This window comes from Lycorma delicatula, chromosome 2, assembly GCF_047948215.1.
Source record: "Lycorma delicatula isolate Av1 chromosome 2, ASM4794821v1, whole genome shotgun sequence".
In the NCBI taxonomy this organism is placed as follows: domain Eukaryota; kingdom Metazoa; phylum Arthropoda; class Insecta; order Hemiptera; family Fulgoridae; genus Lycorma; species Lycorma delicatula.
Genome location: NC_134456.1, coordinates 116,213,783 through 116,226,534, shown reverse-complemented (window position 1 = coordinate 116,226,534; position 12,752 = coordinate 116,213,783). Strand labels below are relative to the sequence as shown.

At 28.0% G+C, this 12,752-nt stretch overlaps 1 protein-coding gene across 4 annotated transcripts in view; it reads right to left on the bottom strand.

The window, feature by feature from the left end:
- Positions 1-12,752, bottom strand: part of Dyrk2 (Dual-specificity tyrosine phosphorylation-regulated kinase 2) — a 395,412-nt gene that overhangs the window by 151,030 nt on the left and 231,630 nt on the right. The window contains exon 1 of one of the 4 annotated variants that reach the window (XM_075356133.1): positions 9,482-9,570. The exons of the other annotated variants lie outside the window; for them this stretch is intronic. The gene's annotated coding sequence lies outside the window, so the exon portion shown is untranslated. Of the gene's footprint in view, positions 1-9,481; positions 9,571-12,752 lie in introns of those variants that run through there. 4 annotated transcript variants of the gene reach the window in all.

Sequence of the window (12,752 nt, the reverse complement as noted above, 5' to 3'; positions counted from 1 at the left end):
CAGAGGTGAACTCTCTCAACCGTTCTACATAAAAACTGGATTGAGGCAGTTTTCATATCTCTTACGAAAAAACTAAACTAATGGCCATAGATCCTCTGGTAATAGAGCACATTACGGTAAACAATCAGAAAATTAAAATATTAAAACAATTAAAATATCTAGGGGAAATAATAACTTATAATTTAAATGAAAAAGTGACATGGCAAAACAGGACAATAAAATGATTAAATCCCAAAAATTAACTTGGTCAACATATAACAAAAAATGCCTTTCTGCTAAAACAAAATTTAAACATTATAAAACTGTAGTTCAGCCAGAAGTCGCCTATGGAAGCGAGACCCTTTTCAAAATCACTCAGAAAAACCGAATTGATAAAATTCTGAAAATAGAGAGGATAATTGTCAGAACGTGTAGTTAGTTAGTTGTATGCAAAGCGTGATTGCCTTCACGGCTTTTAAAGGTTAACTGAAGAGAAATTTTTGCCTAAGAGATTTTTGTTATTCTACTAATTTATAACAAAGAAAAGGTTCTGAGTAGTAGAGAAAATAACAATCGCACTTACAAAAACGATAATAGAAAAACTGAAAAAGTGAATTACGTAGGAAGACGATAGAAGGTTGAAAATATAAATTAAATTAATCTATAATTACGGAATATAATATATTGTGAATAATATTTAGCGTAACAGTAAAGTGAACATTACAATTTTAATAGTTAAATTATCTGTAAAAATTCAACGAATGAGTTAAATTTAATCATCTTGTAAAAAAAAAACACGAAACGCTTAGTTGAATCAAAGATAACAGATTCACTAAAAACCTAGATCTCAGTTTACCGAACCAGTTATTTATACAAGAGAAATCTTTTCAATACTTTTATTGCAAATCAAATACGTAGTTATACACGATAGAGAAAAATTCTGTAATAAAATACCACTCCGAGCAGAATGGCTATTTGGTTTAAAATACCGTGAAATGAGCACGAATTTGAACTTGGACATTAGTGATGAATTTTGGTGATAACTAGATGATGCATGTTGGTATTGTTCAGACATATACTAGTAAATTTAATGAAGCAATAAAATTATATAGAATTATTTAATAAAAACTCGACCAGGAGTTCGAATTCATGACTATCTTAATCATAGTGTAATTAATAAACACTACTTCGCTTATTTCACGAATTATATCAAATCCTTTCAATTTCTTTCAATAATATACTGTTCATACAACTATTTTCATTTCTCTCTGATTGATCGTTTCATTTATACTGAAACTGGAAATAATTTTTTTTTAAAACCGCTTTAAAAAAATAACTTTTACTTTTAGATCAATTATTGTCAAACTTGGAAATAAGCAGTAGACAATGAAAAGATTATTATTTTAGACTTTATCTTTCCATTATTTTTGTCCTTGCAGGCTTGGTTGTAACAACCGGATGAACTATGATAGTGTATATATTAAATTATGACCCTATTTTCCTGAAACTGCATTACTTTGAGGAAAACACAAACGTTTTGAAACTGACTCATTTTGGTATTCAAGGAAAATGATTTACGAAATTTTAAAATAGAGATCACTGAACATTGATGAAAAGAAATATACTAACATTTTTAGCTATTAGTTATATTATCCGTGGGAAATTCGTTATTTTTAGTTAGTTATATTATCCGTGGGAAATTCCAAAAGTATACATTAGTCAGAACATGTAAACCCATTGTTATGACGATTACGCATCATACAGCTTGTTGTTTTTGACAAATATTCAACAGTTTTTTTCATTATTTCTGTAAAGACAAGAATTCATTCTAACAGAAATAGATATGATTTCACTCTTATCAAAGTTTAGAATAGATTTAATTTTTACTAAAGCTTCCAGTAAAACAGAAAAGTAGAAAACATGTTTTGTACATCCGTTGACTTTCATTCTTACTTTTATACGGATTTGAATACTAGATCGTAGATACTGGTGTTTTTTGGTGGTTGGGTTTCAATTAAACTCACATCTCAGAAATGGTCTACTGTACAAGACTACACTTCATTTACACTCATACATATCCCCATTCATCCTCTGAAGTAATACCTGACGGTGGTTCCGGAGGCTAAACAGAAAAAAAAGAAATCTAATGAAATCGATTTTTTTTTATAAGTAGATCTAGCGTGCACTTTGGAAATGCTTCGAAAAACATTAGGCTCGGGTAACAAAGACCTATAGAAAAAACGGTAACAGAGAATTATAAAAAAAATTAAAGAATGGATCAAACCAGGGATCAGTTTTCCTTTTTGATTGAAATTATATTCTTTTAAGATTCAAACCGAAATCAACAAAGTTCAAAGTCAACTTGTTTATTCTAATTTATTGTCGGACAGTACACAAATCAAAATGACAACAAAGTTAAATTTCTACAAAAAATATCCTTATCACACGAATTTCTTTCAAAATATTGATATAGCAAATTATTAAACCGTAACTTATTTTTAGATAAATCTATAAAGCATTAAATTATCGTTTGAAGTAATAATCAAAAAAATATTACAGATACAACTTATTTTTTTTAATTTTTTTTTTAAATAAAATTAAACGGAAGAAAGAAATCGTAAGAAAGGTATCTTGAAATTTCAGATTTAAATAACAGTTATCTTAAAAAAACTAAAAATAAAGATGATTCGTAATCTTTTTTTTTGCGGAGGTTGGCATATCTGCGGAACTCAAGGTTAGCTGACACTTAGCTATTATTTACAACAAAGACGGAGGAGAACTACACCAGTCGTATCTCCATCACTCATATTGGCTGTAACGGTAATCGTCCTTAAAAATATTTTTTCCTGGAGATGTTAAACCGTACAGTTTAAGTATTACTTTCTGTAGTCTACCATCTGCTATACTTTCCTACGGTCATTTACGTGCGAGTTAAAAAGTTTAAGAATAAATAAAACTATCGACATTGCCGCTAACTGTGAAATCTGGGAAATATATTTTTGTACTTTAAAAGGAGAACCGATTAAAATTACACAACTGGTTGCTGTGTACGTTTTGAAATCTACTTTGAAACGTTCCTTGAAGTAGTTTCGCCTACCTAAAATTGCAGAATCGGGGCTAACGATCACGAACACATTCTGTAGCTATGGAATTTAAGCTAACAGGAAAAATAATTCGGGTTAATTTTTTGTAAATATCTGGATGGGACGATTTCATTCACCTGACATAGTATATAGACCTTGCTCCGATCGACTTCTATCTGTTCAAAAGTATGAAGGAATTTTTGAGCGGGAAGACATTTCCGAGTGATAATAATCAGAAAAGTGTCAAATAGATTGATATTTTCATATTAAAAATGCTTATAATTGAACTACATTAATTTTCAAAATAGCCCTTATACGATTATTAGATTTTATATTATTAAAATTATATCATAAAATGATTATAATTATAAACATGAAGTTAAATCAAACGTAATAAGAAACTTTATTTGATTAAAGCAATATCTAATATGATATTCAACAACAAACTAGTTTTCTATTTCATTCAGCTTGTTTTACTTTGTTCAAAAACTCTCAAAAGTAAAACCCTTTAGCAATTACATCAAAAGAAACAGTTTCATTCAATTATTTCGATAGGTTTCAACATTTGTTGCTGTAGCATAATAAAATTGTATTTTGTTATTAGAATGGTATCCAACAACTCTTTCACGAAAATATTAATATAACAGTGATTTAACAAAAATAATTTGATGTTTTAACTTCCCGAAATATCACAGCTGAGTTTTTGTTCAGTTTTAACTTTTCTGAGTTTTTGGCTTTAATTAAAAGGTAACTGGTTTTTAAACTTTTGAACAGAAAATAAAAATAGATATAAACTACGATTTACCGTTAGACAGTAGAACGTAGGGTTAGGCTGCGTAACTCAGCAGTTGGTCCAGACACTAATTGTACATTCCAATTCTATTAACTGCTGTTAATTGTATTCCAATGACAGAAGTTTACCAAAAACATGGTAAAAAGTTTTTCTATAGGATCCAAAAAAAAATCGGCTTTCTTAACTGTTAACTTAAAAGTAAAATAGGTATTTGGATTACAATAACATTTTGTTTTAAGACTCAAAAAAAAAAAACTTAGAAAAAAATTACGACATAATACTAGACAACACACAGAAAAAAATACAATTGAAGCACAATTTTTAAGGATAAAGCAATCCTCTCTGAAAACTCTATTATCTTAATATACCAACTCTAATGTTCATGAAAACTATAACAAATATTTTTTACATTGAAATGATTCGCCCACATTTTGAGAGAATAGAGAATGTCGTAGGTGGCATGACTTAAAAGCTTCCCATTGTTGAAGCTGCAAAAAGATCCATCGTTTTTATATGTCAAACAGTACTTTTCAAGGAAAATGTCTTGAATTTCCCTGTTATCATAATATGCGCTATGAACAAAGGAAAATTATTTTAGCATACCATATTTACGTATAATATTGATGTCAGAAACGCCCACGGTATCAGCACGCATACAACCGAGAACACAAGTTATTGTTTATTTTACATAAACTAAAAAAAGAGAATATTTTACTATTAAAAAGCAAATATTGCCGTATATGTTTAAGCTAGAATAAAATAGCAATAATAGCAATTTAAATACTTTTTTAAATAAAATATTCTCAACTAAATTGGAATCAAGTTTTAAAACGTACAAATGTATTACTGTAACAACTAGTCAATTAGTAGACACTAGACAGGAAGATCGAATGATACGCTTTAAAACGTACTCTCAAAACTTTTGTGTCATGAACTATTTATTTTAACTTTAACTTTTTAACTTTAATACCAAACGTTGAAAAACTGTAAATACATCTCAATGAATATTACTAACATTTTGTAAGAAATCTAACTTACCCAGTGGTTATTTTTGCACAGTAATAATAGTGTATATACATATATAATATATATTTAAACTTCAAAGTTGTTTAGAAAATCTAAACTAACCTTTATGACTAAGGTAAACTGAAAAACGCTTGATGAAAATATTACTGAATATTACTGACAGAATTCACATAAATATGAAATTTCAACGTTTTTTCTTTAAAATATATGTTATGAAATTACAATAGGAAAGTTTTATAGCGAGGGAAAACGGTAGTAAATCTATGGAAACAAAATTCATGGTAACAGATGAGATGGATTTTCATTTTATACGATGAAAAAATCCAGCTTCTAGACTGAAAGTATCAGAGTACTATTGTAAAAAAAATTTTAACCGTCACGAAATTCTCATTAATCTTATTCACGCACAACAACTTAGAACAGTTTTAATTGATTTTCTGGAAGGTATCTTGTATGTGTTCTGTAAGAGATTTTTTGAAAGGTATCTTCATAAAATAAAATCGATTCTTGATGAAGCATTTCTTCATAAAATGGAATAAAGGTTTTTCTTTTATAAATATTTCTATTTAATACGGTAATGGAAGTATTTTTATGAATTTTCAAACATAAAAACTCTACAGTTGAATTACACAACAAAACAACGCAAAACAATTTCAACCGATAAGGTTAGCCTGTTAAATAAACAGAAAATGCGTGCAGAAATATGACAGAATATGAACAAATAAACAGAATATGAAGAAAAGTTATTTCGCTCAAAAGCTATTGCTTTTTAAAATCTATACCAAGATACACAAATTCAAATTAAAGTTCAATCTCTTAATATTTAAGGGCCATGCATGAAGAATCTTGACTCGGTTCCGGAAATTAAAAAAAAAATTAATTTCCCCCATAAAAGTAAAGCAAACGATGAGAACCAAGTTACCCAGAACGAGAAAAATAGCTTTTTAAAATAATTACATTTGGCAAACTAAAAGAAGCTATTAAAAAACCTTTTAAGGATAATAATGAAAAATAAATCTAACAAAGGTTGTAATTAGATTCTCGACTCGAAGAAAAATACTTGTTTTTTTCATTTGAAATCGTTTCTGATATAATTAAGGAAATGCAGACAGGTTAAAAATTGAATTAAGTTGTTAAGTATCAAACATGATATTAAATAATTAAATATACAGAGCTTACTTAACGGTTTACAGCTCTTATATTTTCAATAATTACATAGTCTAACCGATCAATCGGTTTATAAATAACAAATGAATTAAGCCCCCCGGTAGTAGATAATAAAATAATTCATTACAGATTTGATAAATCTGTTAATGATATAAAACAAAAAAATATTCTGGGATGTTTGGGCATTTTAATCAGTATATTTATGGTAATCCTAAACTAGTAAAATTTTATACATGTCACATTCTTTCATTTGTATAAATTAGAGATTATTTATTCGATCATTATCAATTTAAAAAAGAGTGAATAATGTTATGCAATACATGTATCTTACAAGCTAATACAAATTATAGACAAATTACAAAAAAAATTTGCAATATACTTTATTTAGGATAATTTTTCATCATCCGTTCTAAGATATGAACAAAATGAAGTGCATAAGGTAAAAACCTATCAATTAAAATTTAAATTATAATCAGTACATTCTTAAAAACCTACGATTTATGAGAATTTTCAACATTTAACCGTTTAAATAAAATTCTTATCTCTTTATCTCTCATTTTTTCTGTTTAGCCTCCGGAACCACCGCAAAGTATTACTTTAGAGGATGATACTTATGAATGTGAATGAATTTAGTCCTGTATAGTCTCAGGTCAACCCTTCCTGAGATGTGTGGTAACCCTTCCTGAGATGTGTGGTTAACTGAAACCCAACCATTAAACAACATCGGTATCCATGATCTAGCATTTAAATCCGTAAAAAAGTAATTGTCTTTACTCGGATTTGAGCGTTAGAATCTCTTTATCTGCATCCGGTTTAAAAATCTAAATTAAAAAAAAGAAACTAAAAATTTTTACATTGATTATTCCACTTTTCCACGTCATTAATAATAAGATGATAAAATTCATTTTTTTATAGTAATAATTGCGATTCTTAAAATGCTTTAGAAAAATATACTCATTTAAATAAAGCCATCATCTTTAGTAGCACACACAACAACCTATAAAGACAAATTTTTTAATAGAACAATTATTTATATCTTATGTTTTTAGATAAAAGCTTATAAAAAGCCTATTAGTTATTCCTATAAAAAAATTAGTACTTTTTTATTTCAAAATTATTAAGTTTTTTTATTTTAGTAAGACAGTGGAAAATTATTAAACTGTTTTTAATATAATTAACTATAATATTTTTACAAGTAACCTATATATGCACATTAGGTAATATATTTAGTAAGGTTTTTGTATTGTCGTACAGCAGAGTGACGTAAATTAGATCAATTGTACAATTAAAAACAAAAAAAAAGGTCTATGAAAAATAAAAATAGTGCTGTAAATTATGCTTAAAGATTATAAAAAAATTAATAAACAAAAAAGCTTCAGTTATATCTTATGATAATTTCAGTACATTAATTTGGTAACGGAAGTAAGTATAGATGGCAAGAACTAATTGTATAAAAAGATAAATACAAAATTAAAAATATATGATACTATCAATATATTTCCAATCAGTATACATATTAATACCACACAGGAACGAAAATATAATCAAATTAGATGATAGATCAATCAATCAAATAACATACGAAATACTCAGTCAGAAGATCTATAAAAAGAAATAAACATACGGTGTTTGAACTACGTAATATTTTAAGAACAGCGGGAATGTACTTAAATGTACTGCTTATACAATGTACAGTACATAAAATGAACGATAAAGCTTGACTTTTCAACTACGAATCTCATCAATGAGAAGTCATTAAAATTACGTATATAACTGGTTAAATTGTTTTTTTTTTAATTAATTTTAATATTCGTAGTAAAAAGTCATCCAGCAATTAGTAAAAACAAAGAAAAAATTAAAGCTATTAGCAAATAAATTTTTACTACCGATTTTTTCATCTAAGTTGACTTTGGACTATGAAGATTATAAGATCAACCGCGAGAAAATTTTCCTTTCGTTAAGAGTTTCTTCTTTCTATATACTATCCAACTTTTCAGCCCTGTTGCCTTGTTGAGCAAGACGTTAGAGAGTTTGAAAAGTTTAACAAAACATTGTTATTTATGTTCCGAAGGGACACAACGAAACGGTTCATTGTAACCATGTAATAAAAAAAAAAGGTAAGAAAGTTTTGATTAAAATACAAACATTTACGTTCTGTAATTTTTAAAGGTACATGAAATATCTGCTATATGTTTCCTAACAAAGAATACAAATACGCAAAACAATCATTCCTGATTGAATTACTCGTAGATAATTGAAAAAATAGGCAATAACTAGTAAATCCATAGATCATAAAATATCGTACTGTGCAAATGTTGAGAAAAGATTAAGTCGAAAATAAAGCAAACCTTTCGTATTTTTTTTCTTGGGAAGGGGATGCATTACTCAGACATAAAATCGAGTTAGTTTGAAAAAGTCATAAAAATGTAGTTTTCTTCAGTTTTTTGATGATAAATAAAAACTTTATACGTCAATAGAAAAACGATTGGGGAATAAAATAAGATTACCATAGATTTTTTACTACAATTATGAACGTAAATCTTTAAATTATCGTTAATTAAGTTATTAAGCTTAAAAGTAACCGACAAAAATACAACGCGCCAAGTGTATAGTACTAAAACATCACTACATTGTACTACTACAATAGCTGTGAGCCAATTATTAATAGGAAGAGTCGATCTCATCCGGTGTTAAGTCCTTCATTCGATTCCAATGAATATAAAGAAATCAAAGTCAACTGTCGGTTCAGGAGATCAAACCAAGAAGTCTGTTTTAACCGATCCGAATATAAAAGTTTATTAAATAATTTGGTTCATTATAAAAAATAATAATTACGAAGTACTAGTATACTTCATGTTACAGTTGATTAATAAAATAGTTACTAAACTCTAAAAATGAAATAAAATTAAAACTTTAGCATACCTAAATTTTTAATTAATAAGTATTTTAGGTAATAGAAAAAGTAAAACTATTATTTTAGTACATTAGCTGATCGGCGTAAAAACTGTTCCTTATACCATTTCAAATCACAGGTTATTCTTAAAACTATATGTAGAATGATAAAAAAATGATAAGAAATGTAAATAAAATAATAACAAAAATAAAAATTTAAAAAGGTAGCCGCATATAAATAATTATATATATACTTTACGATAACCTACAAATTTAATAAGACAAAAAAGTATTTATGTAGAATACGAAAATAGAGATACTATAATTAGAAAAATATTATAGTATATCTGTGAGTTTGTTTATGTTTTTATGGTAGGCTAAGTTACGTGAATACGAACTGACACTGGCGGGTAAGTCAGCGCGCAGGCACAGTATGATCGTCACTTCTACTAGCTCCGGTATATTTTTCGTTTTATACGAATATAAGTTAAAATAACAAAAAAAAGTAACTAAAATACAGCTAAAAATAAAATATTTATACCAGAAATCCTTGTGAATTTATAACAGCGACATGCTGGAGGGCTCCCCAGCGAAGCTGGTCGACCTTCCGCAAAGGGTAGGTGTGGTACCGCGACATGGGCCAGCATCACTGAGGGCCCGGCACCCCCCACCCATCCCACAGGACCCATCCCGGATCAATATATCCGCGCCGTGACGCTCCCATCCCAACTGGGTCACTCACTCAGCGCGCTTCACTTCCACCACTACGACTACCTAAATGCGCGCACGATACGCGTGCATACAAAGTCATAACATCATTATGCACTCTTGTCTACCGAATACAAATTATTTGATGCTCGACATTTCAACTTTGTTTTTCCTAAGGTCACTATCGGTTATAAAAGCGCGGTATACAACTATTGAACTACAGTATTTTTTTTTTTTCAAAACTACGGTAATAAATTATTGAACGTTATTCTATAAGAGCATTTTCACCGGTAGAAAACTTAATCCGCTTAGTTTTGATTAAAGAGTTATAAAACGTCACAATCAGCAAAACTTAAGCAAACTTAAAAAAAAGATCGGTATTTTTAAATAAACTTTCATATATATTCTATTATACTAAGTTTATTAATAATAAACCATTGAGCACCGGGATGGTATAATGGTGAACTCATCGTCATAAATCAGCTGATTTAGAAATTGAGAGTTCTCAGGTTCAAATCCCAATAGAGATTTTACTCGGATTTTGAATAATAGATCATGAATACCGGTGATCATTGATGGTTAGGTTTCAATTACCCATCTTTCTTAGGAATTATCACTTTCAAGACTACTAATTTTACCGGTACAATTACGTAGCACTAATAAGTCGCTAATGACTTGTTGGTCCAACTATAAATAATTTTTTTTTTCATCAAAGAAATATTTTATACAAAAAAAACATTTATACAAAAAAAAAAAAAATGGTTCTTTACGCTTTTTAAAATAAGAATAATTAAGTTAAAAGTTGGAATTTGGGCCTAATTTCACTTTTTTAATTAAGTACAAAGTGTGAAACAACTAATTCCATAATCTAAGAAACTATTAGATATATATACAGTTAAGATGCTGAGAAGAAATGCTGAACAATAACGGATGAAAGAACAGATTTTCATAAATAATTTTAAGTACCTATAACTTATAATTATAACAAAATATTCGGACAATTGTGTAGTAGCTTCAATGTCTACTTAATAACTGTAAAATCAATGTTTTTTTCTTTCTTTTCTAAGCAAATTTAAAGAAGAAATATTTAGTAAAATAAACTATTTTTATTTAATTGTACCAGTCTTAAATTTCTTTCTAAAGCTGAATTACAGAAATAATGCAGCGAAATAATTTACTCGTAAACATTTTGGATTTTTAAGATTAAAAATTAAAAGTAATACCAAGTAAAAATCTATCATCTTAAGGAATATTACATATGACATATTAATACATAAGAGAGAAAGAATACTTTAACTATTAGAATAACAAATATTAATTTCTGGTGGTTAAAAACTATTAATTCAAAACATTCAAAACGAAATCGCGTCATATAGCCAACTAATTAATGTACGATGGTGTTACTGAAACCTATTCATTTTAATCCCAAAATAAGAACCTCTTTTTGGTTTATCGTCGCTTTCAAATCCCTGTACAATGGTATCAAGTAAGGTTAACTACTGAAATCATTACGATCATTTAAGTAGATTTTATATACGACAAAATATTTCTTTTGATAAACTAAATTCAGAGAACACATTTCTCCTCCTTTATTCGCAAGGGTAAAAGACACGTCGAGAAGAAAGAACTATCCTGACGTTTAATGTTTATGATGCCAGATAAACATAATTCAGTTACATATTCTACGAAAAATAAATATGAATTCATTAAATAAAAAAATACTCCAAAAATTTCACCAAAATTTTTAAATCAACACCAGTATTTATGTTAATTTTTATCTAATTTTCTTAATTAATTATCTTTTTTTAATTATATCACCGCTGAAATATGAACGAAATAAAAGTGAGAACGGTTGTTTTATATTTATTTTTATTGAGTAAATATTCGTAGGAAAATTATTATATGTTATTACATTATAACGAATTTACCGTTAAGGATAATAATCCGTGAGAAGGGATAGTCATTTGCAGTTTATTACTATAAGTTCTCAATTTTTGTCAAAATAAATTATCCAAGATGCTTCTTACACTTCTAGCATTATATCAAAATTTTTGTGTAGTTAAACGAATTTAAAAAGAATTTTAAGTTTCAAAATAAAAAATATTTGTGATGCTAGTCACTAATTAGTAACATTATCCTGAATTTTCGTACACTCGATGGAATGTTGTATCGAAGGAAATTTCTTTAAAAAAAATCGAATGTAGATTTATTTTAATTAAGACTGATATTTTTAAGATAAATATTTAACCTTGAATTAATATACAAATTCAGTCATAGGTGCAGACGTCTATAATCTATATGTTAATAAGCTAACTTAACTCCTCAAAACAAAGGAAACTTTTTGTAACAGTTGGCCTACTATTTTATGTGTATGTGTATGTGTATGTGTATGTGTATGTGTATGTGTATGTGTATGTGTATGTGTGTGTGTGTGTGAGCGCGCGTTTCCGAGTGGGGAACGAACACTCCGGTATTAATATAAATCGTATTTGGATATTTAAACTTTCCCCGCATATAAGTTGTAATTATTTGCAATCGATTCAAAACTTTGTTAAATAACATATTGAAGCTAATGATTCAACAGTACTATTGATTAATGATTTAATACAATTTAACGATTGATGGAATTATTCACAAAAAAAAAAATAATAGAGTTTCATCTTAAAAATTAAACAGAAGCTATTTTTTTGTTTAAAATTATTTTAGCTTATATAGATAGCTCAGATGATGTAAAAAAATTGTTGAGTAAAGAAGCCCAAGAATGCACCGATGAAATCTTAAGAAGAATCACCTAGTAAATAAAAGTAGGCCTGCATGGTTTCGTCAGGAAAAGTAAAGGCCACTAAGATATATTATTTCAAAAATCACTTTTTACAAAAAATATATCTGTTAAATAGATATAAAACTGTCACTAAATATAAAATTTCAATTTTTTCGAGATCGTTTGCACTACTACTATGCCTAAGATGACATAAAGAAGATAGCTTTATCGATTTCTTCGATTCGGAGAAGGGAGATAATTTTGGGGAGGGAAATTTATTGAAAATGGTAAGAAGTATGTTCGAATGTACTGCAGCTTAATAAAAAGTGGGGGTTATGTTTGC